This window comes from Lycium ferocissimum, chromosome 8 (genome assembly GCF_029784015.1).
Source record: "Lycium ferocissimum isolate CSIRO_LF1 chromosome 8, AGI_CSIRO_Lferr_CH_V1, whole genome shotgun sequence".
Classification (NCBI taxonomy): Eukaryota; Viridiplantae; Streptophyta; class Magnoliopsida; order Solanales; family Solanaceae; genus Lycium; species Lycium ferocissimum.
The window spans coordinates 14,797,988-14,815,421 of NC_081349.1; the positions used below are offsets into that span (position 1 = coordinate 14,797,988).

At 40.2% G+C, this 17,434-nt stretch overlaps 1 long non-coding RNA gene across 1 annotated transcript in view; it reads right to left on the reverse strand.

Annotated features, from left to right (window-relative positions):
* LOC132066639 (uncharacterized) overlaps positions 1 to 12,267 on the reverse strand; it is a 29,987-nt gene extending 17,720 nt beyond the window's left edge. The window contains exon 1 of the long non-coding RNA XR_009416892.1: positions 11,914 to 12,267. This is a non-coding gene — a long non-coding RNA (uncharacterized LOC132066639). The remainder of the gene's footprint in view (positions 1 to 11,913) is intronic.
* Positions 12,268 to 17,434: the final 5,167 nt, after the last annotated feature.

Here is a 17,434-nt window from a genome sequence, read left to right on the forward strand (position 1 = left end):
AGGGTGGATCCGCCCCTGCAAATACTATCATATAAGCAATAAGTATGAAAAATAAAGACACGGTACACTAATTCTTTCATGTGCGTGTATATAGATTATATAAAATTGTATAAAGCCTCTTACTATAAACTAGATATAGGCCAATAATATTATGAAAGCCCTTGTAAGGGTGTCAGAGGGTAAACATTAGGGGGCAAATTAACCCTACTCGATAAACCGGCCAACCACCGGCCGACCCAAACCCACTAAGAGGTGTAAGATTTTGGGCTGGGCTCAACAAATGGCTTTATTATATATTAGGGGTACTTATCTAAAAAAATATACGGACAAGGTGGACAACCCACCCCCTAAGAGTAGCCGGTTGATGGCCACGGGCTCGCATCCACACCGCATCATTGGCCCGCCCACTTCAAATTATATAAAAAAAAAAAAAGATAAGTACTACATTTATTACTAATAATAAGTATTTTAAAAACATTATATCCCAATAAATTAGGAGTCTCTTTTTACGAACTTTTTAGTTTTCTTTAAAATTGTATTTTAAAGCTAGACAATCTTGTTTTCTCAACAAATATACCTTTGATACACTTTCAGTATATAGTATATATTAGATTGTGATAGTACTTATCTAAAAAAATATACCTTTGATAAATCATTGAGTTCAATTTTATGCCTTTTCACAAGTGTCTACGCAACACACATCCATTTACCCCCCCTCCACCCCCCACCCCCCTAATAGGCTAATACCATGTCTCACGACTTGTGGAGATATATGTCACCACAATGTTGACATTTAACATGTTCATAGTCCTCATTTACTCGCTCAAAATGCATCCACACCGCACTTGAAGTTGATCTTCGAACTCGAGGAGAAGGTGGAGGTGAAGTAATGTACACTAGTTGAATAACAAATTTAGATAAAAAGAGAATTGTGGAAGAATTGTGTGAAAATGAAGAAGAATGGAGGGGTATTTATAGTTTGAAAATATGACCAAAATGAAGTTATTCATAAATTTAGGGGTTCAAATAAAATTAACAACGACTAGTTTTTTAAATTTACAACGGCTATATTTTTATAATTTGATATATATATAAAAGTCCGCTCTCCCCGCGTACTTTTACTTACGACTAAACTTTTTTTTTAATTTAGCAATTTTATCATTAGATGTAAATGTTAATTTTATTATTATTAGTAAATGTAAATGTCTATTTTTGTATTAGAACTTAAAAAAAAAAAAAAAAAAAAAAAGCCCGGCCCACTAACTATAACCCCCTAGCCAGTTTAACTCTCGCCTGCGTTTTTTTCAGCCCGGAGGTGTAGCCCAAATATCCGGCGGGTCATAGGCCGACAGTTTTCCCTTTTCCCTCTCCAAGCCCGCCCCCCAACTAACTTACGGCCCGCCCGACCCGCCCCTTAGTGGCCCACGTTTAAATGGCCTAAAAATGGAGGAATTTAAATTTATCTACGTGGCATCTATGCCAAGGCCCGGCCCACTTGACACCCTTAAGCCCTTGGCTGTTACTGGTTAATCAAGACCCGTTCCTACTAGCCCCACTTACCAAAGATAATATAGAAAATCAAGTTCCAATGGTGGGCCCCTTTGATGAAATAATGATAGAAATAGATGTAGGCACTAAAATTTAATCGAACTTAAATCCACAAATAATTTGGATCATATTCTAAATTCAAGATGTATTGGTCCAAACAAATATTATGGGCTAATATAATCGGATTAATTGATTAAGTCCAATTGTTATGGATTAAATTGAAATACTAATTCAATTGGACTAGTCTATCTTGTCGGACTTCACATGATGAGCCCACTCTATTAGCCCAAGGTCCGTACCACGTATCAAATGACGTGGCGCGCCAAGTCAAGTCAAGGACCAATAAAATCATGCCACGTGTATAAGTGACGCGGATGCCAAGGCAATAGAAGAACCAACCAAATGTCGCCAAGTGTTCAAATGAGAAGGTTCAACCAATCATATACAAACCCTAGCTCATCCCCTACAACTATAAATAAGGGTCTTCACAAAGCCAAAGAAAAAAAAAAAAAAGAAAAATACATAGAGAAGCTCTCGGCCCGGCAAGTCTTCCGCATATTAAAAAGTCTTTGCTCCAAGTGATGAGCCGCAAGTTTCCATACCTCTACGTTTGTGATTAAAGCTCGGCTCCGCATTCGTAGTGAAATCGCAACAACAAATGATCCGTCGTTCAAGAACAAGCAAAGTCCTTGATTGACGGCAGTATCGTGAGAAGAAAAATCAGAGGATTACATCTTTTATTTAACATTTCATAAAGATTGTAACCCCCGCACAAATTCTTGAAATCAAATATTATTCTTTGTCGCTATTTTTCTTGTCTTGATTATTATTTTCAGGAACGAAAGATTAGTCGTTACAAATTTGGCACGCCCAGTGGGACAATCTTTACCTCTCATCTCTTCTCTCCAATAGTCGAACTTCAAAAAATACTAAGATGGCTTCCAAGAAGGTCAACTCGAAATCCGCATCCGCAAACACTACCGGATCCAAATTCTCCGTTGTTTGTTGAAAACATCCTAGATGTTACCGAGGGAGCATCGGACCTGTCACAAGGAACCAAGCCAAATTGCTAGGGCAACGAGTTCCGCAAGCACAGCCCGAATCTGCTGTCGTCTTTGGTCCGTCTTCAAAAGACGTGAGATCTTCCGCAAACACCATAGAAGGAGGGGAGAATGTTGCCAAAATGGTGGAGAGGGCTCTTGCCCAACTTAGTTTATCTAAGCCCAAGAAATCCTTCAGGAAAGCTGACGATGATGTCTTGAGCACTGGATCTACTCCGTATAACATGTCCGCATCCTATGTTCGCGAAAATCCGTGTTATTCTTCTTCTATGATGGTGATGCATGCGATGATGACGAATGCTTCAACTGTTGAAGAACAACTCGCGAGCTTGACAAAGGCAATTGGAGACTTGACCAAATATGTGCAAGATCAAGATAATCGAATCGTCAAGTTGACAGACAGGTTTGATAGTGTGATGGAGGGGGATTCGAGTCATGCCCCTGGAAAACGTCCTCAAGCACAAGAAAGGATTGAATCTCCCACAAAACAGGTGGAACACGCTTCAGAAATCCAAGTTTCCTCTGAAGGGATGATTCCAATCAATCAAATAAAGGAGTTCATCATGGGGACCATCAAGGATAAATATGATGTTTCCGCAAAATCATCCCACATATGCGGCCGTACAACGCGAGGATTGATAGCTTGAAGATGCCTACCGGTTATCAACCCCCAAAATTTCAGCGAGTTTGATGGCAAGGGAAATCCGAAGCAACATGTGGCACACTTCATTGAAACATGCAACAATCACGGAACATATGGTGATTACCTTGCCAAACAGAGTTTGTTCGTTCCCTTAAAGGTTATGCTTTTGATTGGTACACAGACCTTGAGTCTGGTTCCATTGATAGTTGGGAGCAAATGGAGCAGGAGTTTCTCAACCGTTTCTATAGCACAAGACGCACCGTAAGCATGGTGGAACTTACAAACACTCGCCAGCGAAAGGAAGAACCAGTTATTGACTTTATCAACCGATGGAGGCATGCAAGTCTAAACTGCAAAGATAGACTTAGCGAAGCTTCGGGAATAGAGATGTGCATTCAAGGTATGCACTGGGGTCTCACCTATATCTTGCAAGGCATAAAGCCTAAGACTTTTGAAGAATTGGCCACTCGTGCTCATGACATGGAGTTAAGCATGGCATCAGTCGGAAGTGAAGCGCCGCCGGTCTACGAATCCCGCAAAGGTAAAGATAAGCAAGAAGTAAAGAAAGTGGGGAGATATTTTTCCAAGACCGAAAACAAAGAATCCATGAACGTTAATGTTGCGCCTGTGAAGTTCACCACTAAAGTAAGCAAGAAACGGAGCGTAAAGACAACTTCTTTGGAGGATAGAGCGAACGAGAAAACCAACTTTGAAGGAGATGCAGAGAAGGATTATCCATTCCTTGATTCGGACGTTTACTGCAATCTTTGATGAACTTCTTGGGCTAAAACTTTTGAGTTACCCGAGATGAAGCGGCCGAATGAAGCGGGAGAAGGCGATGAACCGAATTATTGCAAGTACCACGGTTGATTGTGGCCACCCTATCGAGAAATGCTTTGTCTTCAAGGATAAAGTTATGGAGCTAGCCCGCGAAGGAAAGATTTCACTTGAAGATGAAAGAAAATGCAAACCAAGTTGGTGTCACAATTAGCTCGCTCGATCCAATCATGACTCACTGCAACTTTGTTGAAGGATATGGAGAGAAAGACATCCCGAACATGTTTCGGCGGGAATGATTAAGTTTGGAGACTTAGAATCAATTAATGTGAATGAAATGTTTTCTCTTCTTACACCGAGCGATGGAGGATCGTACGAAGAAGACGAAGACCAAATTGCTCAATCTTGATGATGGGGGTTGGACTCTCGTAACTCGTCGCAAGCGCCACAAAACAGGTTCGTGAAAGGATTCAGTGAAGCGACAAACTAAGGGAAAGAAGGTGAGTAAACCCGAAACAAAAAATCCAGTTGAGCACCCAAAGAAGGAGAAAATAGAGGGCGATACTACCAAGAACCACGTCGGCCAATAACATTGGGAGAATACTTGCCAAGTTGGTTTCACACCAAGTTTGTCATTGATGATGTAAAAGCTTCATGTTGTACCGTTGATGAGAAGGAAGTAAAAAATGTGACCTCGTCATGTCTATCATCGAAGACTGCGAAAAGTCATCTCCCCGAAGTCATAGATGCGTGCGTGGCTAAAATCACATTCACCGATGATGACCTTCTACTCGGCGACACACCTCATAATCGCCCTTTATTAATGATTGGGTTTGCGTGAGCAAAAGGTGAACGAGAATCCTAATCGATGGTGGATGCGGAGTTAACATCCTTCCTATTCACACAATGAGGAGCTTGGAATCGCAATGGAGGATCTTTCCGCAAGTCGTTTGATGATCCAAGGATTGAACCAAGGAGGACAAAGAGCCATAGGAGCTATCAAAGTAGACCTCGCCGTGAGTTGCACAATCCAGTGCATGGTTACATGTGATCGATGCAAGGACTTCGTATAACATCTTGCTCGGTAGGCCTTGGGTACATGAGAACAAGGTGATCCCCTCTACCTACCACCAGTGTTTGAAGTATTATGAGGACGGAGTTGAAAAGAAGATTATGGCCGATGATAATCCCTTCACTGAAGCTGAAGCGCACTTCGCCGATGCCAAGTTCTACTTAAAGAAATATGCCGCAAAAGTTGATGAAGTTGTAATAATTGATAATGCTGAGTTTATGAACAAAAATGCAAAGGTGGTTGCTTGTAAGGAGAAGGTAGCAGTTAAGGAAGATCAAAGGTCCTCCGATGTGAGTAAGTTGCCCAACACAAATGGCGCTTCTTCGAGTAAGAAAGTGACTTCGTTTCTTCGTTATGTTCCAAAGGCCAAAAAGGACGAGGGAACATGTTGGGAGGATCGACTCTTCCTATCAAGCGATTGACACAATAAAGTCATCCACGAAATTACTTGGAAGATTTGTGGCTAGCGACTCGCCACAAAATGAAGCACTCCCTACGAAGCGTACGGATGAAAGTTTCGATCCAAATGCTTACAAACTACTTGCAAAGTACGGATACAATCCTAGTGAACCATCAAAATTGGGGAAGCTTCCGATAAACTGCGGCGAAGCAAAAACGTGAAAGTTTGGGATATAAACAACCCCCGCCGGTTCGCGTCTCTATAAGAAGGGTAAGTAACAACTACATCATCGCGGAAGAGGAACCTCTACTTCTAACAAAAGGTCGTTCGTTTTTGACCGACTTGGAAAGTCGACATGAGGTTTACTGTATTTGAGAGAGTTAGGACCAATGAAGAATGGAAGCAAGATTCGGAGAAACCACAAGTGTGTGAAATCATCCGTTTTTCCCAAATCTCAAAATATCTCCAAAGACTTCCGAAGTCCGATCCCTTCTAGGATGAGGCGACAAACGGTCTTGTGGTCTCGTGACGGAGAAGTACTAAAAGCAAAGTCACATGTTGTGGTCTACACCAAAGAGTGGGATAAAGAAGAAAAAGAAAGTGTTGGCTCTTCATATCACGTTACTGTACAAGATGAAAGGTATACTTTATCTCCGATAAAGGTTGATGAAGAGTTGGAGGATATTTCCTGGAGTTACCATATCTCTATCAATGATGAAGAACCTCAAAAAGATGAAGATGCTAAGGATGCTCTGTCGAATTTGAAGAAGGGGTAAAAACGACAGTCGACACATTGAAAGAAGTCAACCTTGGCACTGATGAAGATCAAAGTCCCACTTATGTAAATTCGTTACTTGCAGTCGATGAAGAGAGTGCTTACGTCGAATTACTTAAAGAGTATAAGGATGTATTTGCCAGGAGTTACAAAGAGATGCCTGGCTTAGACCCTAAAGTTGCGGTCCATCATCTCGCCCCAAGAACGGCACACGTCCTATCAAACAAGCACGGCGACGTTTCGAGCCGAATTGGTTCCCATTGATTGAAAATGAAGTTAACAAGCTTATTGAGGCTGGTTTCATTCGCGAAGTTAAGTTCCACATGGATTTCGAGCATTGTCCCTGTGAGAAAGAAGAATGGACAAATTCGAGTATGTGTTGACTTTAGGGATCTCAACAATGCATGCCCTAAGGACGAATTTCCACTTCCCATTGCTGAGCTTATGATTGATGCCACTACTGGATACGAGGCGATGTCCTTCATGGACGGCTCATCGGCCATAACCGATCCGTGTCACCTAAGGATGAAGAGCTTACCGCATTCCGCACTCCTAAAGGTATTTATTGCTACAAAGTAATGCCTTTTGGCTTGAAGAATCTTTACGGAGCAACATACCAAAGAGCTATGCAAAATATCTTCGACAACATCCTTCACAAAAATGTCGAATGTTATGTTGACGATCTGGTGGTAAAATCAAGAAAAAAAGTGATCACTTGCAAGACCTGAGAATGGTGTTTGACCTACTACGAAGGTACCAACTCAAAATGAATCCTCTGAAGTGTGCATTTGGGGTTACCTGCGAAAATTCCTTGGCTTTGTCGTTCGACATCGGGGGGATAGAAATCGATCAAGCTAAAGTAGATTCAATCGTGAAGATGGCCGAGCCAAGAAACATCCATGAGTTGAAAAGTACGCAGGAAAGGCTGGCGTATCTTAGGAGATTCATCTCAAATCTAGCGAGGAAGTGTCGGCCGTTCGGTCGTCTCATGAAGAAAGGTGCTCCTTTCCAATGGGATCAAGCTTGTGCCAACGCCTTTGAGGGCATCAAATCTTACTTGACAAAACCTCCAATTCTAGCGGCTCTTGTGCCTGGAAAGCCATTGATACTATACATATCGGCACAAGAAAAGTCAGTTGGAGCACTCTTAGCCCAAGAGAATAGCGAAGGGAAAGAAAATGCCCTTTACTACTTGAGTAGGATGATGACGCCAAATGAGTTGAAGTATTCGCCGATTGAAAAGTTGTGTCCGGCCTTAGTCTTCTCGATTCGAAGATGAAACACTACTTTCAAGCTCATATAGTTCGTCTTATTTCCAAAGCAAACCCCATCAAATTTGTGATGTCGAAACCTCGTCCTTAGTGACCGACTAGCAAGGTGGTATCTCCCGATTTCAACAATTTGAGATTGTGTACGTTCCTCAAAAAGTGTGAAAGGGCAAGCATTGGCGGATTTTTTAGCGGATCATCCGATACCCGATGATTGGGAATTAGCGATGAACTACCCGATGAGGATGCGATGGTCATTGAAATTCAACAGCCTTGGAAGATGTATTTTGATGGTCTTTGCTGCACATCGCGAAGAAAATGGCGCCAGTGTGATATTTGTCACTTCTCAAGAGGAGGTCTTACCGTATTCCTTCACCTTAACACAATGTTGCTCCAACAATGTTGCGGAATATCAAGCACTCATACTTGGGCTTGAAATGGTTTGTCGATATGAAGCGATTACAATTGCAACTCTTTGGAGATTCGAATTGGTAATCAATCAATTGTTGGGTACCTACGAGGTTAAAAAGCGAATGCGTCCCTATCATCACTATGCACAAAAATTAATTGGGTGGCTCGGCGAGTGTAACTCTTCAAAGCACGTGCCAAGAAAGGAAAATAAGAAGGGCGATGCTTTGGATGCTTTGGCTTCAACATTGACTTTGCGACCAAGCGCAAATCACTATACGCCGAAAATGGATAGTACGCCGGAGAGGACGATGAAGATGAAGAAAGCAAACTCGAGCTTCTTGTGGCTGTTTCTAAGGCAGAAAGTCGATTGGCGACAAACCATGATCGATTACTTGTGTTATAGCATTCTTCCGAAGATCCAAAAAGAAAGACCGAAATTCGTCGTCGTGCCCTCGCTTCCTTTACTACAAAGATACTTTGTATCGTAGATCGTTCGAGGAGTTCTCTTACGTTGTACGGGGAAGAAGAAGCAACTCAAGCTATGCAAGAAGCACACTCTGAGTTTGTGGATCACATCAATCTGGGCCAAAACTACACTTTCATATAAAAAGGATGGGGTATTATTGGCCAACAATGGTGAAAGATTGTTTGGACTATGCGCGAAGTTGCAAAGCATGCCAATTTCATGCAAATTTTATACACCAACCTCCTGAGCTATTACATCCAATTGTTGCATCTTGGCCATTTGACGCTTGGGGCCTAGGCGTGGTTGGACCGCTACTACCAAATCTTCGGTGGCCACTTGTACATCTTAGGCGCAACGGATTACTTCTCAAAATGGGCCGAGGTCGCCCTCAAAGAAGTAAAAAAGGAGAATGTGGCAAACTTCATTCGAGTAAACATCATCTATCGTTTTGGCATTCCTAGTTATATCATAACGATAATGGCAAACCGTTCTCCAACAAATTGATGACTAAGATTTGCGAGCTTTTTGGCTTCAAGCAACGAAACTCGTCTATGTATTATCTTTCTGCAAATGGACTAGGCGAAGGATTTAACAAGACCTTGTGCAATTTGTTAAAGAAGGTCGTCTCCAAGTCTAAAAGAGATTGGCATGATAGAATGGAAGAAGCTCTTTGGGCATACCGAACGACTCATCGCACACCGACTCAAGCAACTCCTTATTCTCTTGTTTACGGAGCTAAAGCGGTCCTTCCACTTGAACGCCAAATACCTTCATTGCGGCTCGCTATCCAAGAAGGGCTCATTTGAAGAAGAAAATGCTCGTCTACGCCTTGAAGAGTTAAAGGCCCTTGATGAGAAAAGGCTGGAAGCTCGGCAAAGCCTTGAATGTTATCAAGCTCGTCTTTCCCGTGCTTTCAATAAAAAGGTTCGCACGAGGTCCTTCCAAGTTGGTGATCAAGTCCCGGTGGTAAGAAGACCTATTATCATATCTCATAAATGCGGAAGCAAGTTCACTTCAAAGTGGGATGGGCCATATGTTGTCCAAGAAGCCTATACAAGTGGTGCTTACAAGCTTATAGATGCGAGATGGCTTGCGGATCGGTCCCATCAACGGGAAATTCTTGAAGATGTACTATCCTTGAAGCAAGATGATACTCCCGGCCCGCATGAGTTTAAACCGTACGGCCCTAAAAAAAAAAAAAAGTCCGCTAGGTTGAAAACCTCGAAAAAAAAATTTAACAAACAAAAAAAGTCTTCTAGGTTGAAAACCTCGAAAGGCGGCCTAGGAAAAAGTTAGGACCAAAAAAAAAAAAAAAAAAAAAAAAAAAAAAAACTCTTCTTTTTCGGAACTACGAAATGACTTGATCCTCTTCACCGAGGTACGTAGGCGCTTAGAGTTTCATTCTAAGTTCAGTCGCACAAAAAAAAAAAATCTTCTTTTTTTTTTGTTTTTTTCGGAACTACGAAATGACTTGATCCTCTTCACCGAGGTACGTAGGCGCTTAGAGTTTCATTCTAAGTTCAGTCGCATGAGTAAAAAAAAAAAAAAAAAAAAAAAAACATATATGTATACATATATAATGGGATCGACGCTGATCTTTCGGAGACCAAACATTAATGTTGGAAAGAAGAAGACATCGCATTAAGATGATTGCTTTCAAAACGCCTATCAAGTCGACATATTTCTTCAAAGAATGATGCCAAAAAAATCTGATGGATGTAAAGATATTTTATTGCCTCCTATGACGAGTTGAGATTTTTTTACCACAAGCGCGCAAAGATTCAAAAAAAATGGGATGAGAATTATATGTACATCATTTGGCTATTTTTATAAAGATTGTATTTCAGTGAGTGAAAAAAAGCCAAGGATTGGAATCTCGTCATTTCGGCACTCGTGTCCCGAGTTATGAATTTTCTCCCAATCAAGCGCAAAGCTGAAAAATAGAAACAAGGCAGCATCTGAGCTAAATTTGGAGAATTATCTGTACAAATCTAGAAGGAATCTGATTTTTATATATATTGTAGATCAATGAGTCTCTTTCCATATTCTTGTGATTCCAACGCATAGTTGTTATGAATTTTCTCCCACCGAAGCGCAAAGCTGAAAAGTAGAACAAGGCAGCATCCGAGCTAAATTTGGAGAATTATCTGTACAAATCTAGAAGGAATTCGGCCGTGATTTTTATATTTATGTAGATCAATGAGTCATAGAAATGGAATCTTGTGATTCCAACACTCGTACTCCGAGTTATGAATTTTCTCCCACCGAAGCTACGAGCTGGAAAGAAAGCGATACGACGGACGCTCGGACCAAATTCAAGAAGTTTCTATAGCTAATCCGGAAGGATTTCGCACGAAACATCCCTCCAATATCTAAATTTTTAGAGACAAGCATCTTATGATTTCATCGCTCCTACACCAAGAAATATTTGCGGAGATGCGCCATATGCTAGCTCGCCAAAGATGGAATACGGTTGATGTGAGATATGTCTCTAATGATGGAATACGGTCGATGTTCCGCCAATGATGGAATACGGTTGCTCACTCTCCAAAGATGAAATACGGTCACTCCACGCCTCTTTCTCGCCGAGCCACAAGAGAGGACACGCGAAGTAGTTCCTCGCTAATCGAACGACCATCTGTTGCATCTTCTTGGTATGATATCGAGACATTTTGCACTTTCTCATAAATCTGCAAAAGAAAAAAAAGGATGATGGAGCCCATGATGCCAATTGCACGAAGCTTCTTGACTCTAAACGAATCGACGCCCACGGTGTGAACTGCACTAAGCTTCTTGGTTCTATGCGAATCGGTGCCATTGGCACGACGCTTCAATTTGGCATGATGGATATGGATTGAAGTACGACAATCTAGTTTGCATGGTGAGCCCCAATATCATGAAGCTTTATTTTGGGGCCAATAGTCCGATCTTGAATATCAATCTCTCTGTAACTTATGCTTCGTCGTCTTCGGCATGTGCATTGGACCTGTTGTCATGAACTCAAGTAGCAAACGTCACCAAATACAGAAGGCGGAACACTCCAATTGCTGAAACATCCTTTGGGATGAGAAGATTCGGTAGACGCGACGTCTCGATGAATTGCGGACTTCAACGGAGGGACGTCCATAACGGTGGCCTTGCCTGAGAAGTTGCTCATGACGTCTTTGGTCTCCTTTTTAGACCATTCAGCAAGATGAAGCGTAGAAAGCTCTCCGTCAAGTGAGAAGGCACCGATCACTGGAGGTTGAACCTCCAAGGCAAGGACTTTGGCGTTCGAATTTCGTTTGTCGCTCACTATCTCTAGATGAGGACGTGGCGTATCGCGGTCACGAAAGTGCATCATCTTTGTTCAAAGTTAAAGCCGTACAGATGCGCCCAAAGACCTGCAAAAGAAATTAAAAAAAAAAAAAAAGGGATAAGTAAGTTTCGTAGAGCATGTCCAAAGCCAAGAAAGCAAAATCAGATTTTGTGGCTGGTTAAAAAAAAATATACCTAAGCCAATATAGAATCAATTTGATTGTGGTTTTCGTATATGACGTAGCTCTATGAGTCTTCTTTCCGACGCCGCAAACCGTTCATGATTGCGATGTTCCTAAGTCAAGATATAAGATTTTTCGTCAGGACGCACAAAACTAATGAACCAGCGAACCAGAACTGAAGGTCTGATTCTCGATCAATATCTGAGTAAATATATAAGCAATTTGGTTGTGGTTTCCACGTATGACGTAGCTCTACGAGTCTAGTTTCCGAAACATCAAGCGGATCATGATTTCGACGTTCCTACATTGAGATATGAATTTTCTACCGCAGACATGCAGAGCTGTGAAGAAAGTGACGAAAATACATATGGAAGAAGAAAATTACCTGAAAGAGAGGCGTTCGAACCAACTCGATGATGATGCAAATTGACATTAAACCACCAAGAGAAGGCGGTGTATTTATAGATGTCAAAAATCTGGTTCCTACATGGACTACACAAAGAAATCCTGGTTCTAGTTGGAATCTAATCATGGAAAGTTTAGGCTTATGTATGGAAAGTTTAAACTTATGGAAAGTTTATATTGTCTCCTAATAAGTCAAAGAAGTACCATGCAAATATGGAAAATATATGAGAGATATGCATATTGATGGTATGATTTGCTTGGGACTAAAAAAAAGGCTACAGGGATTTTTCTAATACAAGTTAGCCGTGTGCTATGCCAGGACTAAATCATACATTGTCTATGGGCCATTATTTTGATACACATTATGCCCTTTGTGCTTGTAAAAAAAAATGGCTACATCTTTCAACACAACTTGGTTTTCCCGCTATTGATAATAAAGAAATACCATGCAATATTTTTTTAAGCCGGAAAGACGTCAAATTCAAAAAAATGAGTTGGCAAAAGATCAAAAGTCAAGTGGACCTCTTGCAAATTAGAGAATGCCACCACAAACACAAAAAATTGTCGACGATCAAGTTGCGGCACCATGGAAGAACTTGAGCATAGTTATTTCTTGTCACATTTCAAATATTTTGAGGGAAACCAACTAGATGGAGTAAAAAAAAAAAAAAAGTGTTTGCTTCACGAATACTTCAAGTCTCGTCTCTAAAAGGCCCGACAAGTCATGCATCTCAACCAGCCTTGAAGCAGGGGGCATTTGTAGGCACTAAAATTTAATCGAACTTAAATCCACAAATAATTTGGATCATATTCTAAATTCAAGATGTATTGGTCCAAACAAATATTATGGGCTAATATAATCGGATTAATTGATTAAGTCCAATTGTTATGGATTAAATTGAAAGACTAATTCAATTGGACTAGTCTATCTTGTTGGACTTCACATGATGAGCCCACTCTATTAGCCCAAGGTCCATGCCACGTATCAAATGACGTGGCGCGCCAAGTCAAGTCAAGGACCAATAAAATCATGCCACGTGTATAAGTGACGCAGCATGCCAAGGCAATAGAAGAACCAACCAAGTGTCGCCAAGTGTTCAAATGAGAAGGTTCAACCAATCATATACAAACCCTAGCTCATCCCCTACAACTATAAATAAGGGTCTTCACAAAGCCAAAGAAGAAAAAAAAAGAAGAAAAATACATAGAGAAGCTCTCAGCCGCAAGTCTTCCGCATACTAAGAAGTCTTCGCTCCAAGTGGTGAGCCGCAAGTTTCCATACCTCTACGTTTGTGATTAAAGCTCAGCTCCGCATTCGTAGTGAAATATCAACAACAAGTGATCTGTCCATTCAAGAACAAGCAAAGCCCTTGATTGACGGCCGTATTGTGTGAGGAGAAGAATCAGAGGATTACATCTTTTATTTAAGATTTCATAAAGATTGTAACCCCCGCACAAATTCTTGAAATCAAATATTATTCTTTGTCGCTATTTTTCTTGTCTTGATTATTATTTTCAGGAACGAAAGATTAGTCGTTACAATAGATATAACCTTTTACTACACCAAAAAATCATGATCCAACCTCATCCATAAAGAAGTTCCAGCCTTTTTGATGGAATAATTATATATAAAGATGACGTAATGCAAGAAGATGACGAAGGAAGTAACAATTTGGCTGGAAATGAAGACCAACCACTATTGGTGCCAAATCTTGAAGAACCACCGATGTTACCAGATGAAGAGCAAAGACGTGGTGCATGCAATTGTGGAGGAAAACGGTGTGCCCACTTAACTGTGAGTTCCGACATTTTGTTGCATGTAATCAGTACCAGAAATATCTATGTGGATCTTTTATTCGCTTGAATCATAATTTCTCTTAGAGCTTGAGCATTTTTATGCTTAACAACTTAGTCATGAAAGATCAAGAGTCTATTCAAAAGAAAGCAGTGACATTTCATGTCTGCTTATACATTCTTACTTTCTCTTGCCTCTTTTTTCAAAATTTTCAATAGCATATTATGGTGATTCTATGATTTGGTTCTACAGGCATACAAGTTAATGGAGGACTATTTGATGTGCGTCCTTGGATTTGAGAGAGCTGCACTTGTCGAGTGTAAAGATCAAGTAGTGTATCTGGTGAGGCTTCTTCGGAGTATGGAAGAAGCGGTTCAGGTAAGATTATTTATGTTACATCTCGGAAATTTCGAATTTTGTTGCCTTGTGAGTGGACTAATGTGAGTTTAAGATGAACATGAAGTCCTTACGAGATTAAGGAGAGTATTAGATAGCTTAAAGCGCGTACCATAAAATTTCGAAGTGATATGGATATGTGAGACTAAGTTTGTTGAAGGAAGTGAATGTAAGTCATGTTTGGAAGGGTCTTCGCGATAGTTGATTTGATACGTATTTAGCAATGTCTTGAGGGGCTGCTATAAGGCCTATTGTATGGTTAATGAAGTGTTATATAAGTGCCAAGAAGGTTTCACAAGGATTGGAAGTCAAACGAATCGACGAGAGAAGTTTAAGAAAACTGTGGGTTGTACTACCGCTTATGCGGACCGTATAAGTTATACGGCCCGTATAAATGGTCCGTATAGCCCTTCCAGAGGAGGGTATTTTCATGGTGGAGTTATACGGTCCCCTTATACGGACCGTATAAGCTTCCGTATAACTCGGTCGGGCAGCTTTAGTCATTTTGTATAAATAGATGGCCCTTGTTCATTATTTCATTTCCCACATTCTCTCCAAGTCTTGAGAGCTCCAAAACCCTTCTCCAAGCATATTCCACTCAAACCCAAGAGAAATCAAAGATCAAATAGCAAGAATTAAGGTGTTCATGTGTTGGAAGGCTCACTAGGGTTAGTAGACTTCAAGAATAACTTGGGTATTGAAGCTAGGGTTTTCATACAAGTTGATAACTTGCTCCAAAGCTCATTCTTATGAGATAAAATGTTAGTTTTCACGCTTATTTCATGTTATTAAGAATGCTTAGTTGTTGCATAACTTGGGTGAAAGGAGAAAGTAGAGGATGAGCTCTAAAGGTAGTTTTCATGATGTTTTTGAGTGGTAAGCTAACTTGAGTCATGATTCTTAGTATGATATGGATATAATCTTGTGATGGAAGGTAATAATAATGATGAGGAAGCGTTGTATGAAAATGTACTAAGGGTTGGTGTGAAGTTGTTAGTATAAGTTGAATATGAGAATGAATTTTGAAGACTTAATGGAATGTGATTACTTGATTATGATATTGTGGATGTTATTATGGATGTTTGGGAGTTGTTTTGTAATATGGTGAAAGTCGATGAAATAAAGGAAATGCTGCCCAATCTTTATTAGCTCATGAATTATTCTAGTTTGAATTTAAGAGTATCTTTAAGGCTTAACCATGGGATAAATCCTTTTAAATGTAGATTTCTCAAGCTTTGGCGGTGAATGTTAAGTAGTTAAAAAGACAAAGAGGTATGTAAGGCTAACCCTTCTTTCTTAAGGCATGATTACATCGTTGTATACCTTCATGTGAATCCCATATTGTCTTCCAAGATGACTTCATTCTTAGAATCACTAAGGTTCATGATTCTTGATAATCTCATGATACCATTGGTCTCATCCTATAATAGTTGATCCTCTAAGGAAGGATATAATGAAGTAATGATGACAATGATGATGTTGAGGATACGTATGTTCCTATAATGGATATATATATATATATATATATATATATATGCGCACACACCACTACAGTTGGGTACGGATAACACTGAGCCTTGGTAGGGCCAGGTATGTATAACACCGAACTTTGTTATGGTTGGGTACGTAAGACACCGAACCACTATGGTTGGGTATGACACTACTATAAGTATAATGGTATGAAATGGAAGATTCCCATTAGAAAGAGGGTAAGTAAATACGATGAACGATGCTAGAGGTATAAATGGCTTTATCCTCCTATGACTCTTCTATCTCATGCTATTCCTTATGCTTCCATTATGTTATTGATTATGCTTTACATACTCAGTACATTATTCGTACTGACGTTCTTTGTTTGTGGACGTTGCGCATGCTCAGGGGACGATTGAGATAGACTTAATCCTTAGGTCGCTTATCCAGATTGCTTAGAGGAGCTCCATTTGATCCGGAGCTGCAGAGTGGGTACTATTCTTTTGTGTATATACATATGGACATGGCGGGGCGCTGTCCCGTCCTTATGATGATCTTCATACTCTTCTTAGAGGCTCGTAGACAGTTATGTATAGTAGATGTCTTTTGCCCTGTTGGCTCATGTTTTGGTATATTATTTCGTTAGCCTCGTCGACTTGTGTATATGTGCATGGGCATAGTTGTTGACGTTGATATATAAAAGTGTTTTAGCCGTTGGAAATGGTATTATTGAGGCATAGAGTTGTAAATAGGCCATGTGGCTCACCTAGATACTAATGTGGAGGTACGATGAGAGGTACCCGGTGGGTTAGCTCCGGGTGCCCGTCATGGCCCTCCGGTTGAGTCGTGACAATTTAGTTGTGGCTACTTCAGATAAAATTAATTACAATCATATTTTGTTTGTTCATGGTAGATTGTAATATAGTTTTAAGGGAATTATGTTAAAGTCTCATCATCTATTATGCATGAGATTATTTGATGAACTTGATAGTGTCAATCAGGTCCAGAGTGATGCTATGCAGAATTCCTCAACATCATCTGAAACTACTGTTAATTTCCGAACATCAAGACGTTCTTCTGGTAGACGTAAACGTACTGCTGATGTTGATCACGTAGCATCAAGAATTGCTTCTATTACATGTAAGCTTTCTATAAGTCTTAGGTAATTTTTCAGAAACAATGATATTAGATTAAGGTGCCGTTTGGCCATAAAAATTATTCACTTTTTTCGGGAATTTTTTTCACTTTTTTTCGGAATCAGCGTTTGGCCATGAAAATTCCGAATACAACTTGAACTTGTATTCCGGAATATCAAAAACTCAAAAAACTTGTTTTTCAAAAAAATTTCATTTTTTTCACTTTTTTACAACTACATTTCACCAAAAACTACAATTTCAAAAACTATGGTCAAACACAACTCCAACTCCAAAATTCCAAAAAAAAGTGAATTTTTTTTTTGATATCTATG